Source organism: Quercus lobata, chromosome 11, assembly GCF_001633185.2.
Source record: "Quercus lobata isolate SW786 chromosome 11, ValleyOak3.0 Primary Assembly, whole genome shotgun sequence".
NCBI lineage: Eukaryota > Viridiplantae > Streptophyta > Magnoliopsida > Fagales > Fagaceae > Quercus > Quercus lobata.
Window position 1 is genome coordinate 22,144,779 of NC_044914.1, and position 16,716 is coordinate 22,161,494.

The window sequence follows — 16,716 nt, forward strand, 5'->3', positions numbered from 1 at the left end:
CTATACAGGTTTGTACGAGCTCCTTTTCTTCATGGTCTCCATAGCAGTCTAGGGACACATCTTCGAATCTTTTAATGAATTGAACAGGATCTTCTCCAGGTCTCTGCCTCACCATTTGCAGGTTCTGGAAAGTGATTTTGTCTTCACCAGGGTAATATTTGGCGCAGAATTTTTCCATCATCTCATCCCAGGTTTTGATGGACCCGGGTCTCAGTGTGGTGTACCAAGTGTATGCCCTATCCACTAAGGATTTGGCGAATTCCCTTAGACATAATTCTTTGTCTCATGCATAGGGGCCCATAGTGTGAACAAACCTACTCACATGTTCCACGGCACTTCCGTTCCTTCCATCGAAAGGATGGAACTTTGGGGGTTCGTACCCCTTAGGGTATGGTTTGCCAAGAAGTTCTGGAGGGAACGGGGGATCCCGAGAGAATTGCTTGGGGATCCCTGAGAGTTTTTCCCTTTCTTGCTCCAGAAGGGCATTGACGTCTGCCAGTGTCAAGTACTGAGGGTTGGCCCTTCCTCCCACTGCTGACCCTCCTTCTGGCTGCATCCCATCTTGGTGGCCAGTAGGGGGAATATTGTCTCTGACTTCCTGTGTCCTGCCTTCTTTGAGAAGACGAACTTCTTGCTCCAGATCCTTTAACATTGCTGTCATTCTAGCCATTAGGTCTGGTTCCTGCCTTGCGTGTCTTTGTTCTAACACCACTTCCTGTTCTACCAAGGGTATCCCACCTCCTTGCCTGGAGACTTCCTCGTTTTCTCCTACAGGCTCAAAGGCCGTAGGTGGCACATTAGTTCCCTTGCTGTTTCTTTGTCTCGGAGGCATTCTCTGTGAAGAGTTGCTTCTTCCTTCTTCTTTGCCCAGTCCCCAGCGGAGTCGCCAAAATGTGAGAGTGCCTTTTTCAGGATACTCAAGCCCAAGGATCCTGGGCCTGAATGAAAAGGAAAGGATTTGGTGGACCGGGCCTTGATTCACCACAGCTAACGAGCTATTTAAGAATCAAGTGAATGCAGAGAATACTCCTGACAATATACAGAAAGACAACAAACAAGAATATCGAGGAGTACCAAAATTAACAACGTAAGTTCAGAAGGAAACAAAGCAGGATTAGCAAAACGATAAAACAAAGAAATAGTGCTGTGAGGATCCTGGGAATTATTAAGCAGTGTTTCATTAATAAGTTATCTGTTTTGATTACAAAAAACTCACTAGGACGTGATACAAGGTCCAATCAAGCTCAAAAATTGCAGTCTTGAATGGCTATTTCAGCCTTCAAAACTTGCAAAGTTTGATTCTCGTTGAATCCGAGTATGTGCAATAGTGGCCTTTACAGGATATCGGGAAGCAGTATTTGTTCTTCCCTTAGTATTTTTCTTTCTGCATAGATTTTTCTGATGGTTCTTCCTAGAGAATTTCTTCTTTCTTGTGTTTCTTTTCTTTTTTTCTCGCTACCTTCTTCACAACCCGTCCCCTCCTTTTATAATGGAGTTTTTCTGGGTGTCCCGGGTTCCCCTGTTTTGTTCTTTTGCAAACAGAGCATGTTCTGTCCCTGTCGCCTCGGTAAGTCCCTTTGCCGTTTTCTCTCATTCTTTCCTTCTCTTGGTTCTGATTCCTTCGAAAGCTTCTGGTTGGCCATCCTCTTAGGGACGTGCTGAGGTATGCCCTTCTCGGCATCCCCATTTCTGGCGCATTCCTCTTTTCCCTTTCTTTCCTATTTGGGCGGAATCCTGTTCTGCCATTTTTGAAAGTCATTCGTTGCCATTCTTCTTCCCTGTCCTGGTTCCCCGAGGCTCTTTTGCTGTCTGTGCCATGAGAGGTCGCTCGCGTTTCTTGTTTTTTTCTTTTCCTGTCTTCTTTCTACCGATCTGTCCCAGTCTTCCTTTTTATTTGTGCTTGAAGGGATTTGAGGATCCTTGCTTCTTTATATTTTTCCGTGGTCTCTTTTTGGGATGCTTCTTCCTTTTCTGGGCTTCAGGATCCTCTGGGCCTTCCTTTTATCCCCCATGGGTCATCCGTGCCTATTACTTTAGGCTTAGCCTGAGATTTTTCCTTTTGGGCTTGACTTGTTCTTCTATTTTGGGCTTATTTCATTATGACCCTTTTTAGACCTCAACAGACTACATAACTCAGGACTGTATGTGTTCTAGTTAAGTAAGTGAATAAAAGAATATATTAAACATTAGGTGACTTGCATAGCCTAGGAGTGACACACGGTAGAAGAACCAAAACAGGTTGCTGACTAGGCAAGTTGCGACCATTTCGCGACAAGGTTGCAAACTGCAAGATTATACTATTCTCTTTTCTAATATTTTTATATCCACTGTAAATATGCCAACACACACATTCACAGACATTTATTGACTACGCAAGTCGCAACCATTTCATGATTAGCTAGGTTATGAACTGTATGATTAGACTGCTCTATTTTTTTGATATTTTTTTTGTCCTCTGTAAATATGCTAGACATACATTTTGTGTATGTTGAATGTGGTAAGAAGAAATGATTTTAGTAAGTGCTTTGAAATAATGTTAGTAATAGGTACAATTGGAATTAGATAAACAACTCTTGCCCAAATCATCTATAAGAATTACAAGATTGTAAAACATTTGCTAAGGGTGTTGGTTATCCATGCCCACAAATTTTGGTTTGAGGCTTCTTATGAAAACCATACTTGAAACTCTTAGTAATAGAAGTGTCGATGTTGTGGAATTGGATACACTTCATAAGCAACCTGAATATGAGGTTTTTGAAAAAAAAATTACTTATAATTGATGGCATATGAAATGGAACTCATTGTGATTTGGAGCACCTAAGAGTTGAAAGTAGAGGTAGTAAAATTATTGTTGCCACACAAAGTTAAACAGTTTCAACTATTATGGGTGCTAGTAAATGCTATTGTCTGGAAAGATTGTCTTTTGTTTGATGGGACTTTTGTACACTTTTTTAGCAAGAAGCTTTTAGCTACAAATCTAACCAACAAAAATTAATGGATCTAACTAAATTTCTTTCAAGGATGGGTCACCTCTCAAGGATGGGATGGGATATGCACTATTCGCAAACACTCTTTGAAGAATTTTAGGTTCTTCTTATAATTCTATTAAGTAGAATGAACTTTTTATATAGAAAAAATTTTGCACTTCCAAAGAAAAATAATAAAGTTTTTTTCCCATCGTCGACTAGTAGGTTACTATATGACTGCTTAGATTAGACATTGTCTATTATTTTTGTCAAAATTTTCAAAGAGATCAGTCAATATATGTGTGGAATGTAAGAGGCTATATTCATTATAAAAGCTACAAGAGATACTAGTACGTTGTAGATGAAATTGTAGATGAGCTACTCAAGATTAAGTAATTATTAGATAAGTTAAAAACAATAGTTGGAGAAATATACATTTCCTGACACGACATTATTAAGTTTTGGAAAAGTCCTTGTTTTTAATTGTCTTTGTTCAATGTTCATATGTATTTTTTCCAATTTTAATATATATATCTAGGGTTAATTGTATTTAGGATAGAAAGTACTTGAGTCTTATGACTTTTGTAAAAGCTACACTTTGGGCAAGTTACGACCTCAAGCAACCTGCACAACTCACAAGTGACACATGACAAAAGAATCAAAATAGACTACCAACTAGGCAAGTCGCGACCATTTTGCAACCAGCCAGTTGAAAGCAAAGTAATCATCAGCAAAGAAGTATATTTACTTTGACATTATTATATGCTAAAGTAACTAAAAGCGACACAGATGAATGAATGTTATGGTGACTAAGACACAAATACGATACCCCAAATATTTGATTTTCTAGACAAATACCCATCACAATTCTCGTTTCCCTCTTCCACATTTCTTGAAGAATTTGTTCCTTTGTGAGTATGTGACTGAACAAGTAGTTCACACCGTAGTAGTAAGTGCAACAAGCTAGGCATTGATTAATATTTGCATTCCCAACTTCTCTTTTCTTCTCTTCATTCAACTAAACTCAACTCCAATATATTTGGAACTTGATTAGGTAAGTAAACATTCCATCTTATTAATTAATCCTGGCTTATTGGAAAAATTGGATATTTATTATTGTTTTGATAGATTGGAGTGTTTTTTTTTTTTTTTCTCTTCTTAGAACATATTGGTATAATTGGATGTTATTGTTTTGAGTTTTGACTACTACAATATCCTTGAGTAGTGTGAAGTTTTCTTGCATTGATTGCTAAACATGTGGTTTCAGTGGGGGAGAGATTAAGAGGGATTTTATGAGGCAACTTTTACAAGTAGATGTGTCACCAATTTTTTGAAATTGATTTTGATATTTATTCATTATATTTTCTAATATTTATTAATAACATTCATTGATACTTATTTTACTTAGCAAATTTTTATCACTAAAAAAAATGGTGTAGATGTTGGGGGTGGGTTAGGACCGTAGGAGTGCCTGCAGTGGGTCACTTTTAAGTTTTAACTTTTTAGTAAAAGATCACTTGTCTGACTCATCTTCTCTTCCGCATGAGCTAGTGAGTCTCTCTATCTTCTGCATTTCTTTCCCAACTTCTCTCCATTGATCAACTCAACTCCAATATCTTTGGTAAGTGAATATTCCAACTTAGTAATTACTCATTCCTTATTGAAATAATGGGATGCTTATTATTGTTTTGATAGATTGGAGTATATATATATTTTCTTCTTAGAACATATTACAAAAATGGTGTGCCACATATCTTTAGAGGAATAGATTATCTCTTTTGCGAAAGAGATAATCTTTGGTAAAAATGATGAATTAAAATGCAAATTAAAGAGTGTTGTGTGTATGTGTAAGGGATGAAAAGTCTTGAAACATTGAACCAAATGAAACAAAAAATTAATATTTAATTTATTCTTATCTTGGATATGGCACTTGAGAAAATATCAATTCTCTTTACATAGAATGTGCCGCTTGGCAGAACTTCATGCTTTCTCATATGAGGTCTATTTTAAATATTTTGTAAGAAGTTATCTTAAACTCGTTGGATTTATCAATACTATTATTCTTAATACAATAGTCAAAGTTTATGTACGAAATTTGCCAGTAAAAGTGTAAAATAATAGACAAACCAAATCTTATTATCATTAAAAACCAAATCTACTAAGTTTGCCAGTAGAAGTGTAAAAATCTATGGACTTTGTAGAGATTTAAAAATCCCAAACACCCATTCTCATCACAGGCAAACCAAATCCTAACCAAACTAGAAAAAAGGATATTAGACACGAACCATTGATATTGGCATATGATAGTTGATGAAGAACATAAAAATGAAAGATATATAAGAAAAGCTTGACTTCAAAGGGAAAATTCAATTGTGATGATACATAGGCAATTTTGGTGAAGGAGTAGAAAGAGAATAATTGGACTTGGATATGCTTGAACTCCTCGCTATTGCCCTTGTTATGGGATTTCATAAGTCACCTCCTTTATATATATAAATATATATATATATATATATATATGCCTATTCTTTTGACTGTAATTCAACAAAACGTCTAAATTGTAAACTATGCCTCCGTTTGGATACCACTTAAAAATGAAAATTATCTCACTATTCAGCTTATTTTTGGTACTATTCATGGGCCTCACTGCACTTTTTGGTACTATTCATGGGCCCCATTATATTATTTCAACTAACTTTTATTTTTATCTACAGTACTTTTAGCAATAAGTTTTTAATTGCGGTAAAATAAGCAATATCCAAACAGACCCTATATATTAGATTTAGGACGTGGACAATGGGATTTAGGAAAATTTTAATGCAAAATTTTATGGAAAGCGGTTACTTTTTTCTATACTTATAGAAATTTTTTAAAAATATATCATAAACCAAAGCCCTTAAGACATCCGTTAACTTTTCTCTTACATTAATATCAACGCAACAAAACCTTAACAATCTGGTTTTTTTTTTTTTTTTTTTTTCTTCCTTCAATGACCAATTTCTTGTTGGTTTATATAGATAAATTTTATATAATAAATAAATTTAGTTCATATTTAATAAACTATTGAATTTATATTTCCTCTTACTTATCCAAGAATGCTATGCCTTTTTTGAAATGGGAAAAAAGAACAAGATTTTAAACACTTACTCACCATGTTTGAATTTAGTCACATTTAGAGCACTATCTAGCCTACACAAGCAAAATGTTAGGTTATAAAACTGTGAGTAATAAAAACAATGTTTTTGAATCACCACTATAGCATACTTGTCATTAATCATGCAAAGCTAGCAATGGCATTGACAAACTAAAAATTTTAGAAAGGGAAAAAAATAAATATAAAAAGGAGAAACTTAAAAAGAAGAGAGAAGTGATGGTAAGAGGGCATTCTGTTACTATGATTTAGTCCTTACATATGAGAATTAGACTTAACTTCAGCAATATTAGCAATACAATCAGGCACATCCTAAAACCAAATGGAAGGACTATCCAGAAACAATGCAACCTTGTTTGCTATTCGGTGTGCAGCCTTGTTAACTTCACACCTGACATGCTTAGACTTCCATGCTTGTAAATATGATGCAGCATGCTTTGCATCGTCATTGAGATTGTTGAGAGCATTTTATAACCGTGGAAGTGGAAGAGTTGAGAGAACTAAAAAAATGTTTTAGAATTCTGAATAGCCTATGGAATTAATAGGGAAGTGGAAGAGTTGAGAGAAACGTAGAGTAGCAGTGTTAAATGATAAGATGGAAGTAGAAAAAATAAAAATAAAAAACCAAATGGCTATGTTATCAAAGAAGGTGTCACTTGGCAGAACCTCATTCTTTCTCACTTGAGATCTCTGCTTTTATATATATATTGATTGGTGATTGATTTGGTCTCTATTTAGAGAGCATTTAGTGCTCTAACTCAAAGGTAATTACTTGAGACACAAAATCAATATAAGATTACAGCCCAATTTTAAAGAACTTTCTTTTCAATAGCTAAGTAAGGTTTAGATCAATCCAACAATTTCTCAAGTGTTCCTTTATTCTGTTAAAATAAAGCTATTCAAATGAATGAATTTTATTCTGTTAACTCTTTATTCTATTAACTCTTGATGGACTTAATTGGAGAAAAAACAATTAAGTCCATCAACGGTGGAGAGTGGGGAATGGCCAAAAAACATTAGGTCATGGAAGCGTATCATTCGTCAATCTTGTTGGTGGACCAGGCAAGTTTGCAAGGAGGATGTCTCTCAATCACAAATATTGGCGGAGGCTGTACCACAGCCCCACCAGATGAAATGATTCTCTTAGTAATGATCTGCCATGGACTTGGGAACCCATGGACAGAGAGAGAGCCTAGTGAAATATCACGGGCAAAAGATCCCTCTACCATGTTCATAGCCGAAACATGGATAGATGAAGCAAGGCTAGAGCACATCCTCAGTACGACTAAGTCTTTGATTAACAGCGATTCTATTATGGAAGTAGCTTTCATGGATTTCAAAGAATTGCTGTCATGGATGATCAGATCAAAACAAAATAAAAAGTTGTTCTCGGTCATGTTTTGGATATTAGGGACACATCCATGGCCGATCCTAAAGGTGAAATCTGATGATGCGATTTTCCGAGAACAAAATTCTGTGGATGTTGTTTTGGATATGGGAGGTGGATTAGTGTTGTTTTGGAGATCGACTATTGATGTAATTGTGGAGGGTTCGGGCACAAATTATATCGATACAATGTTTCAAGAAGATGATAGGGCAGGGATTGAAGTGATCATCCGAGAATGCCAAGGAAAAGGCCTGGCACACATGGTCGGAATCATCCCTCTCCCCTTAACTATCATAGAGCTTGAAATTTTGGCTATATCGAAGGCTTTACAGTTTGATGCTGATCTAAGTTTGGAAGATGTCACCCCAGAGGGAGTTTCAGTGATTGCAATGAACGCTTTGAATGCAGATTTGCAGTCTTTGGAATCCTTTGGTTTACTTAGTCATGATGTTAAATATTTTGCAAGTTTATTTCATTGTATTAGGTTTTCATATGTTCGTAAAGAAGGATTATTATATTCTCACATTAAGAGAAACGACAATGGGGTTGCTCATAGTCTGGCTAAAAATGCATTATGCATACCAGATTTTCAAGTATGGATGGAAGATGTCCCATCTCATATTGGTTCGATTTTACAATTGGATGTAGTTGAATTTTATTAATAAAATCTATCAGTTTCTTTCTCAAAAAAAAAAAAAAAAAATATATATATATATATATATATGCTTGTGTTTCCTTGGACTCACAGGGTTACATGCAATGAAAGATGTGTTGGCTATTAGGATTTTTGTTTTTGGGTACTAAAATATTAATTACACTCTCTAAGTTTGATTTTAGTCTCTGACAATTACATCTGGATCTATAAAAGAAAATAGACAAGTCAATCTAATTCATGCCCAAGCCTAAATGTTGTCAACAATTTTAGAGGTACAAGGTTGATTTAACTAGAACCCACAAAAGGCATGTCATTGACATACATGAACAGAAAGGAAAGAATTCAAAATACTATCAACTATTAGAGATTGAATTCAAATTTGAATTGTCAGAGACTAAAATCAAACTTGGAGATTGTAATTAACATTTTATTACCCAAAACCAAAAATCCTAATAGCCATAACACATCTTTCATTGCATGTAACCCTACGAATCCAAGGAAACACAAGCATATAGTAATCCTCAAACCATTAACTATAGTAAATAACTAAATATCCATGAGGAGAGTAGAAAGATTGAATTAAAGAACCCACAAAATGACTTTCTTCGGGGTCTTGTCTTTTAGAACTGATAGTAAGAGACAAAACTCAACTGAGCAGCTTCCTATGCCGAATTTAATGGAACCAAGCTCATGGAATAGGGAAGCACCACTAGACAAAACAAGGAACTCGAACTCAACTTGGAAAGAGTGCAAACTTCTTTCATCTTACATGTGTCAATGTGATAAAAACATAGCTTGGCAGACACCCTGATTAACAACAATCCATCTTTAAAGGCCAATGGAACCATCCCTTGGTCCATATCATAAGTCACCCCTTGTGTCACTCTTTGATGTAGATTGCAAAACCGTGGATGCTCTTCTTCAATTTCCAGCACAGACTTTGAGTGTCTTAGTGTCCATTTGAATTCAAAATAATCTTCAAGGAACCATATGTGAAGTCCCATTTCACATAATGCAATTGCCCTTCAGAATCTCCAATGCATGCCTAAGGGATGGCCTCGAATTCCTTAGCGGGGACTGGTACCCAAATGAACCAAGAGGCTCCTTCTCTACATAATATGTGAGCACTTTATCTCCATCAGTCAGCCAATGTAAAATCCCTTCAACAGACTTTTTTTTGACTAAATTGTTATTGCAGTGGCAAATCTCATTTGATTGTGTCCATGCCCCAAATTATGATGAGTATACTTCAAAAGTATAATATAAGCCCTCCTCCTCCTCCTCCTCCTCCTCCTCCTCAGTCTCAGTCTCAATCTCCAACTGCCTGACTCTAACCAGTTTGAATTTAGTAGAACTGTAAACAGGATCCCGAGTTTCCTATGGGGGTAAGATTTTCCAGTGCAGAAGGTGATTTGAATTTAATCCACCCCTTGTTGGTGGGATTGCAGACATAAATAGTAGGGTCTTGAGCTTGAGCAGGAAAGCAACTCAAACAACATACAAGCTCATTGCATGATGCTAACATCACTACATCCTCAGGAAGGAAATCAATCACCTTTTGCCGCACTGTTCACCACCTTTACCTTCATCTTCTGATTCAACAGCAGGAATGTAGCTAGCATATCTTCATTGCACCACTGATACTTCCCTTGGAAGATGAATCCTAATACAATGGGCTTTTGCTTTTGTAATTGAGCCTAGATGAAGGAGCGGTCAAATATGAGTTGGTGCCAGCCTTTGGAAACACACTTTAATCCTAGAAGAATCTTTGTTGGAAAACAGGATAGCACATTAAAGGGAACATCAGTGTTCAAGAATCCAAGATTCTCCATTTCCTGAAATGGGCTTCACATAACTTTAGAAACAATTACAAGAATTACATTGTAGCTAGCTACAACTAACAAAGATGAGCAACAGAGACAGTAGCCGTAGTCCATGGAAGTTAATATTGAAAGCACAGCAAAATATTCAAACACTACTGTTACATTAGTGAAAGGGCAATCTATACTATAATAACTACCAAAGCACTAGTATAAAAAAGCAATCCTAGGTTAAATGCATACCACTCCAAAGCAAGAGTAGAACCGGTTTCTACATTTTTTCTTTGATGGAGATGGTGAAGATGGTGGTGATGATGATGATGTTGTCAATTCAGAAATTGGCATCGACAACTCAACACACCCACTCTGTAGGATAAAAGAAGGTCCAGAGGTAAAAGGTAAGGCTACTTCTCGTCTCAAAACCCTAACCTAATAATTAAGAACCGCCCAAATCAACAATCATCTTAAAATAATGAACAAATTTCATATGTATTATTTGATAGCTGTGAAGAATAACAAATTTTCTATGGAATTCAATCTAATCAAATCAATATGAAGAATATCTTAATTAGAGAAAACCACAAGACAGAGTGATAGCACATGCTTGCGAAGCAACAGGAAGAGAGAATCAGAGTGAGGGGGGTGTCAATTTTTAAAACTTCACACTTTTTTTATACTTTTTTATAGTATAAGTATACTTTAGCACACTTTTAACAAAAAATTAAATAAATTGATAAGTTGATGCCAAATGCCAAACGCACACCAATGCCCATTTTATTTAACTTTTAGCTCAAGGTACTATAAATAAAAGGGAAACAAAAATCATAATAAAACCATGACTTTTAACACATATAAACATAAATCTCTACAGGCTAGGAGAATATAGAGTTTCATCAGGTAGACTCCATTATGATGACATATTTTTAGTTAATCTATCTCGTAAATTTTGCCAAAAACCAAATATGGAATAATAATCTTAGTAGTAAATAAACATAAAATAATTTGAATATGATAGTTGGGTAACATTATACTGTTAACACTTAACATAGCAACTTTTCAGCCTCATCTATGAGCTAAAGTTTGTTTATGAATTTGAGCATAGAGCTTTGTAAACAAGGACAAAGATTTATAGCTTGTTTGGATGGAGGGGGAATAGAGTAACATTATATTGTTAACACTTAACATAGCAACTTTTCAGCCTCATCTATTAGCTAAAGTTTGTTTATGAATTTGAGCATAGAGCTTTGTAAATAAAGACAAAGATTTATAGCTTGTTTGGATGGAGGGGGAGTAGAGTAAAGAGAGGGAGAGTAAGTTAAATTACCTTGTCTGGGTGTTTTTTAAGGGAGGAGGGGGAGGGATTTGGAGGGGTTCTAACTACTTCTAACCCCTCATTTTTAATTCCCCAAAATTAGAGAGATTTGGAAGGAGAGTAGAGTATAGAAATGCTTGACCAAATGAATAACCAAATTTACCCTTACCATATTAACAAAATTACAAACTATGAAAAAGATAATTATTCCTCTCCCCCTTACTTAATTTTAAAAAATCCAAACGAGATGGCGGATAATCATTTCCCTCTACTCTCCTCCCCTCTCCCTCCAAACTTTCAAACATAGCATTAGGGTGGAGAGGGAGGGAGGTTCATTGTTCTGCCATATAGAGTTTTGCCATTCTGCTATGGAGCTTTCTCATTTGGCTATCCTGTACCAGATTGTAGGATGTGGCTATTTGAGATGCACCCTTGCTTAACAATTTTCACCAATATATACTGTGCTTCTCCATAAGGTTTAGACTTCAAAATTTTTACAAACAAGGTCATTGATTGAGGATGAAGGAGAGGACATAATAGGGGGAAAAAAATTAAAGCACATCTTTTTTTTTCTTTTTTTTTTTTTTGAGAAACAAAATTTTAACCATAGGTTATTAGGGCAAACCCAACATAATTTTTTAACTTTGAAAACAAAATGATTCAATTCAATTGACACTAATGAGCAAAGTACTCTTCTATTCTAGAAAAAGAACAGTAATAATTGTGAGGTTTAAAGACTTCTAAATTCCATTTTAAGATAAACTGGGTGCTTTGAATTTTTTATTAAATTTTCTATATGCTGGATGTGGATTATTCTAATTTTCCATATACCTATCGTTTTTACTGCATTATTGAACCATAAGATTAGGTCCATGTGAATACTCTAATTTCAAATATAGTAAAGAGTTGGGGGGGATTGGAAGCACAGTCTACCATAGAGAGGTTATTTAAGGTAACAAGCATCAATTATAAGTAAGAAGTTTGCAAAGTAGGCATAATTCTTCGAATGATTAGAATTAGATACTTTTGTCAAGATTCAGAAGAGCAATATCTATTGACAATGTAATATGAAAAAGGTTTGTAATGTGTTGATAAATTGTTGAAGAACAAGTCATGGTTGTGGCAGCTCAAAGAAGTGAAAGCTACTCAAACTTTTCCAAAGCATATTAAGAGCTAATTTTCTTGGCACCTAAATTTTTGTTGTTAATCCTCAGTATCTACTGCATTCATTTCCTTGTCTAAAAAACATTTTTGATTGACTTTGAAATTCTGTGTAGGAATTCTTCTGTGTTCAGCTCAACAACTTAAAGCAAGTTCATGGCATTCTATCAAAAGCATGTCTACTTTTCTTCAAGAGAAGTGTTTCTCTACAAAGCGTGGGCCAATTCTTCTAGCTATGATAAAAAATTAAACTTCAAGGACATCAAATTCTTATGAACCAAGATGACTGGTCCCTATCTAAATCTTATGTAACAACAAGGGAAGCAGGAGCAACAACACTTGAATTTTAGTTGCACATTTTTTATCATTTGATTATAGGTCCACACAAAGGCACAACGAACATGATTTTTTTTTTCACTGAATAATAAACATGAGAAGCTTAAAAATATATAAACAACTACTTCTAAAGGTCACTTTGTTGATAGCTTTTTAGCGACTGGCTTATTAAAGATTATTAACACTCTAGCACTTCTTTTAGCAGCAAAATTATCTAAGGATATTATCCATCAGAAAAATGAAATTTAACAAAAGCATCTGCTTATACAAATCAATTTTGCCACTAACACATGCAATTTACATACTCTTGAAATCAAAACCTGTCCCTACAGCAATAAACGTTTTATCCACGCATTCACATTTAAACAACAAACTCTTTGGAATGAACTTACAGATATACATAAAAGCATTTGCCTAATTTCCTGTTCATGTGTCACTGCTTGACACAGTTTCTTCTTGACATCCATGACATGCTTTGTTCATGATTTTGAATGGAGACACATCTATCAGCACTTTTACATCCATGAATTGAGTTTAGAGCTTTATAAATAAGGTCAATGATCAGGACAAAGAGAAAGGGAGCTTCATTAATCTGACGTATGCAGGGCCTATCAAGCTTTATCAATTAGCTATCTTGCATCAGAATGTAAGACAAGCTTATTTGAGGTGCATCCCTGCTCAACAATTTTGACCCCTATAAAATGTGCCTCTCCAATAGTTCTACACTGCAAAATTTACAAACAGGATCAGTGATTCAGCACAATGAAGGGGAGAAAATAGAAAAACATATTTATAAGCAAATTGATTATGTTTATTGTTGCAACCCCAACGGAAACTTTTACTTTGAAACCAAAATTATTCTATCAATTTTCCATAGTAAACAACATTAATACACTATACATGTAAGCTCTTCTAGACACCATTTGAAGATCATTATGGTATTTTGATCCCCTACCCACTGGTTGTAGCAAATCCTCAATAAGGAGTGGAGCACACGATATTGAATATTGTAGCAAATATTTCGTTATGCTGGATTTAAGACCATTTTTATAATTAAACATTATATGGACTTGCGCCCAAAAGCAAACCAATAATAGTTGGAAAAATTTTACAAAAATGGGCATGATTCAGATTAATCTGCAATTCAAGATCACTAAAAATAAGAGTTTGATATTCTGTTGAATTGGATAACAATATGGAAAAAGGAAGGTTGGACTAGAGCTCTTAATCAGCAATTCAACTATTGCACACACAACAGGACATAACAGTGGTATAAATGGATTATATAAAAGCTAAAGCTGATTATGCGTAGTCAATTTGCCTGAAGGGATCGCCCAGTTAGATATATGCTAAAGATGATTATGGAATTTGTAATTTTACATGTTACCCAATCCAAGATGATTGAAAACATAGATAACCACATGGTAGGAGGATCCCTTGTAGACCCCAAAATTTTGGGACTAAGGCTTTGTTATTGTTGTGGAACTACATGGTAGGAAGATGTTGAGAAATTTTTATAGTAATAATATAGAAATCACTAATGATAGTTACACATTTATAGTATTTATTTCTTAGGAAATATGAAAAGGCTAATAGAAAAGCACCTCATAAGAAAAGAAGACAAGAATATATAGTTACCTGTACTAGATAATCTATGCAATACGTGCACCCAGAGTTTATAAGTGGCAGACCGTGCATGAACTCCACAAACAGTATGGGCAATTGGGCTGCGAAAGGAAGATTTGATTACTAAAATACAAAGATCTCTATGAACAGCCACCATAAATACATGCTCAAGATACTTAAAATCCAGAGAAAAAAATGCAAACCATCAACGTAAACAGAATGACTGGGAGAAAACAGAGTACACTAAGGCTATAAAGAATGAAATTGGATGCCATGTTACAGATCATCATCGCTATAAAACTCACCCTCATAGCATACAACATCGTTCTCCATCCTTTAAACTTCAAACATGGGTTGTGGTACCAGCTTAATGAGCCTTGCCAGTGATCTAAATCATGAGTGACAAACATACCAACAAATTAATCGAGAGAAAGATAGAAGAAACTGAACCCAATGAGGCATTAGATCAATATTTGTAGGAAAAATTTGGGGCAATAGTAATATGTACAAAGGGAAGAATTACTTCTTTGGTAGCTCAGAATCCTTTCTCATATGTCAAGTGCTCGCCGTCAGAGCTCCCTTGTAAAGTGGGTTTTGTTTGGTCGCATAGAGGTGCTATTCATGGTAAAAAAAAAACATCAATTAATAGTAACAACACCACCACAGAGAGAAAGAAAAGGCAGGAAGAGTTCTGGACAAACATAATTTGCCTAAAACAGAGGAGGGGAGGAAGAGAGAAGGTTACTTCTGTTTGTCTTGTGTTTTGGAATTACCTCTATCTTGAAGGAAATAAACCAAACTATGGAAAGAACTCCTTTAGTGTGGCATGATTGACTTGAGACAGCAAAGAAGTCCCAGTAAACCAATAAGAAATTAAGTTCACTTCCACGAATGTTGTTCCAGATATAGACATTTTGTGCTTGTTACCTAATCCAACTAATGAAGCCAATGTATTCATAATATCTTCATCCCTACTGCTGGTCGCTTCTTTTCCATGCTATGCAACACCTCTGGCTCTGAGACAAAGAACAAGCATAAGATATTGACTTACAAACTTGATAAATACCAAATACCCAACCCTATAACATTAGGACTAGATGATTAGCATATATTTGAGCTATGAGAGCTTCCTTCTTTCTTCTTAAAAAAATTGTTACTTGAAAAAAAATGAAAAAAAAATGTTTCACAGTATCAAAATCATAGACAAGGTTACATAAAGGTGTTAGTAATAAATTACCTAGTTTACTTTTCATTTATTATTAAACAAGATGGACTATTATAGAAACCAGCATTCCAGGTTAAACTTGTTTCTGCTGCATTGCAGAAGTGATCCATTTGTACACAGAGCCTTCTGTGTGATGTATAGATTGGATGAGGCAGAAAGAGAATGGAACTTTTTTGCTAGAAGTTCTTGAATGAGACAAAACATTCAAGGTTGGAAATAGGAGTTAACTACTAAAGAGAACCAGCATCCCAAATTAAGCTTGTTTTTTCTGCATCTACCAATTAATGAAATTTTAAATATATACTTGTAATCAAAGGAAAATATGAATGTATTTCAAATCATGAAGGAACTTACATAGAATGGTGAAAGCTCGAAAATGTGTGAAAACACAAGAGCTGTTTAGATCCTCAAATTAAAAAATATGGCTCGGTTGATTTTACTCTAACTTAAACTAAGTGTGGAATAGAGTAAATACGAGCGGATAAGCAATATAACTACTCTAAACCATATTCATCAAATCACAGTAGTAAAATGAAAGCTAAAAGAGTAGAGAAGAAAAATGCAAACACAAGATAACATGCCGATGTGTTATCAAAGAGGAAACCGAAGAACTCAGCGAAAAACCTCTCCGCCATCTTCCAAGCAGTAAATCAATCCACTAAAGAATAAGTTGGAGTACACGAATAACAAAAAACCCTCCAAGTGTAGTCTACCCCATGTACTCGAGCCCTCCAAGCTCTTGCTACCAACTGACTTTGCCAAGCCTTGTCTTCTCTAGCTCTTTGAATCACGCAATTCAGCCCGATTGCATCTACCAAACAAATTGCTTCTTCCAATGTTTCTCAGCAGCACCAAAACCTCACTTTACACTCAAGATGGGTGTGGTAAGTGTTTGGACTATCAACCTCTCAAGGATTTGGAAATGCAGAGGTAAGAGTTGAGGAAAACCACAATGGATTGTATAGAGAATTGTGAGTATAACAATCTCTCATTCTCAAGGGTTGTAACTAGGGTTTTCTCTCTAAAAAGCACTCTTCAACATATGTGGGTAATGTGAGTATATATAGTGTGGGTAGG

General features: G+C 35.3%; 1 long non-coding RNA gene across 1 annotated transcript; it reads right to left on the minus strand.

Moving 5' to 3' along the window:
• Positions 1-13,047: 13,047 nt before the first annotated feature.
• On the minus strand, positions 13,048-15,429 carry LOC115968859. The gene is made up of 5 exons (XR_004086810.1): positions 15,188-15,429; positions 14,938-15,029; positions 14,720-14,802; positions 14,427-14,515; positions 13,048-13,513 (listed from the first exon to the last, which is right to left on the minus strand). It is a non-coding gene; the product is annotated as an uncharacterized LOC115968859 (long non-coding RNA).
• Positions 15,430-16,716: the final 1,287 nt, after the last annotated feature.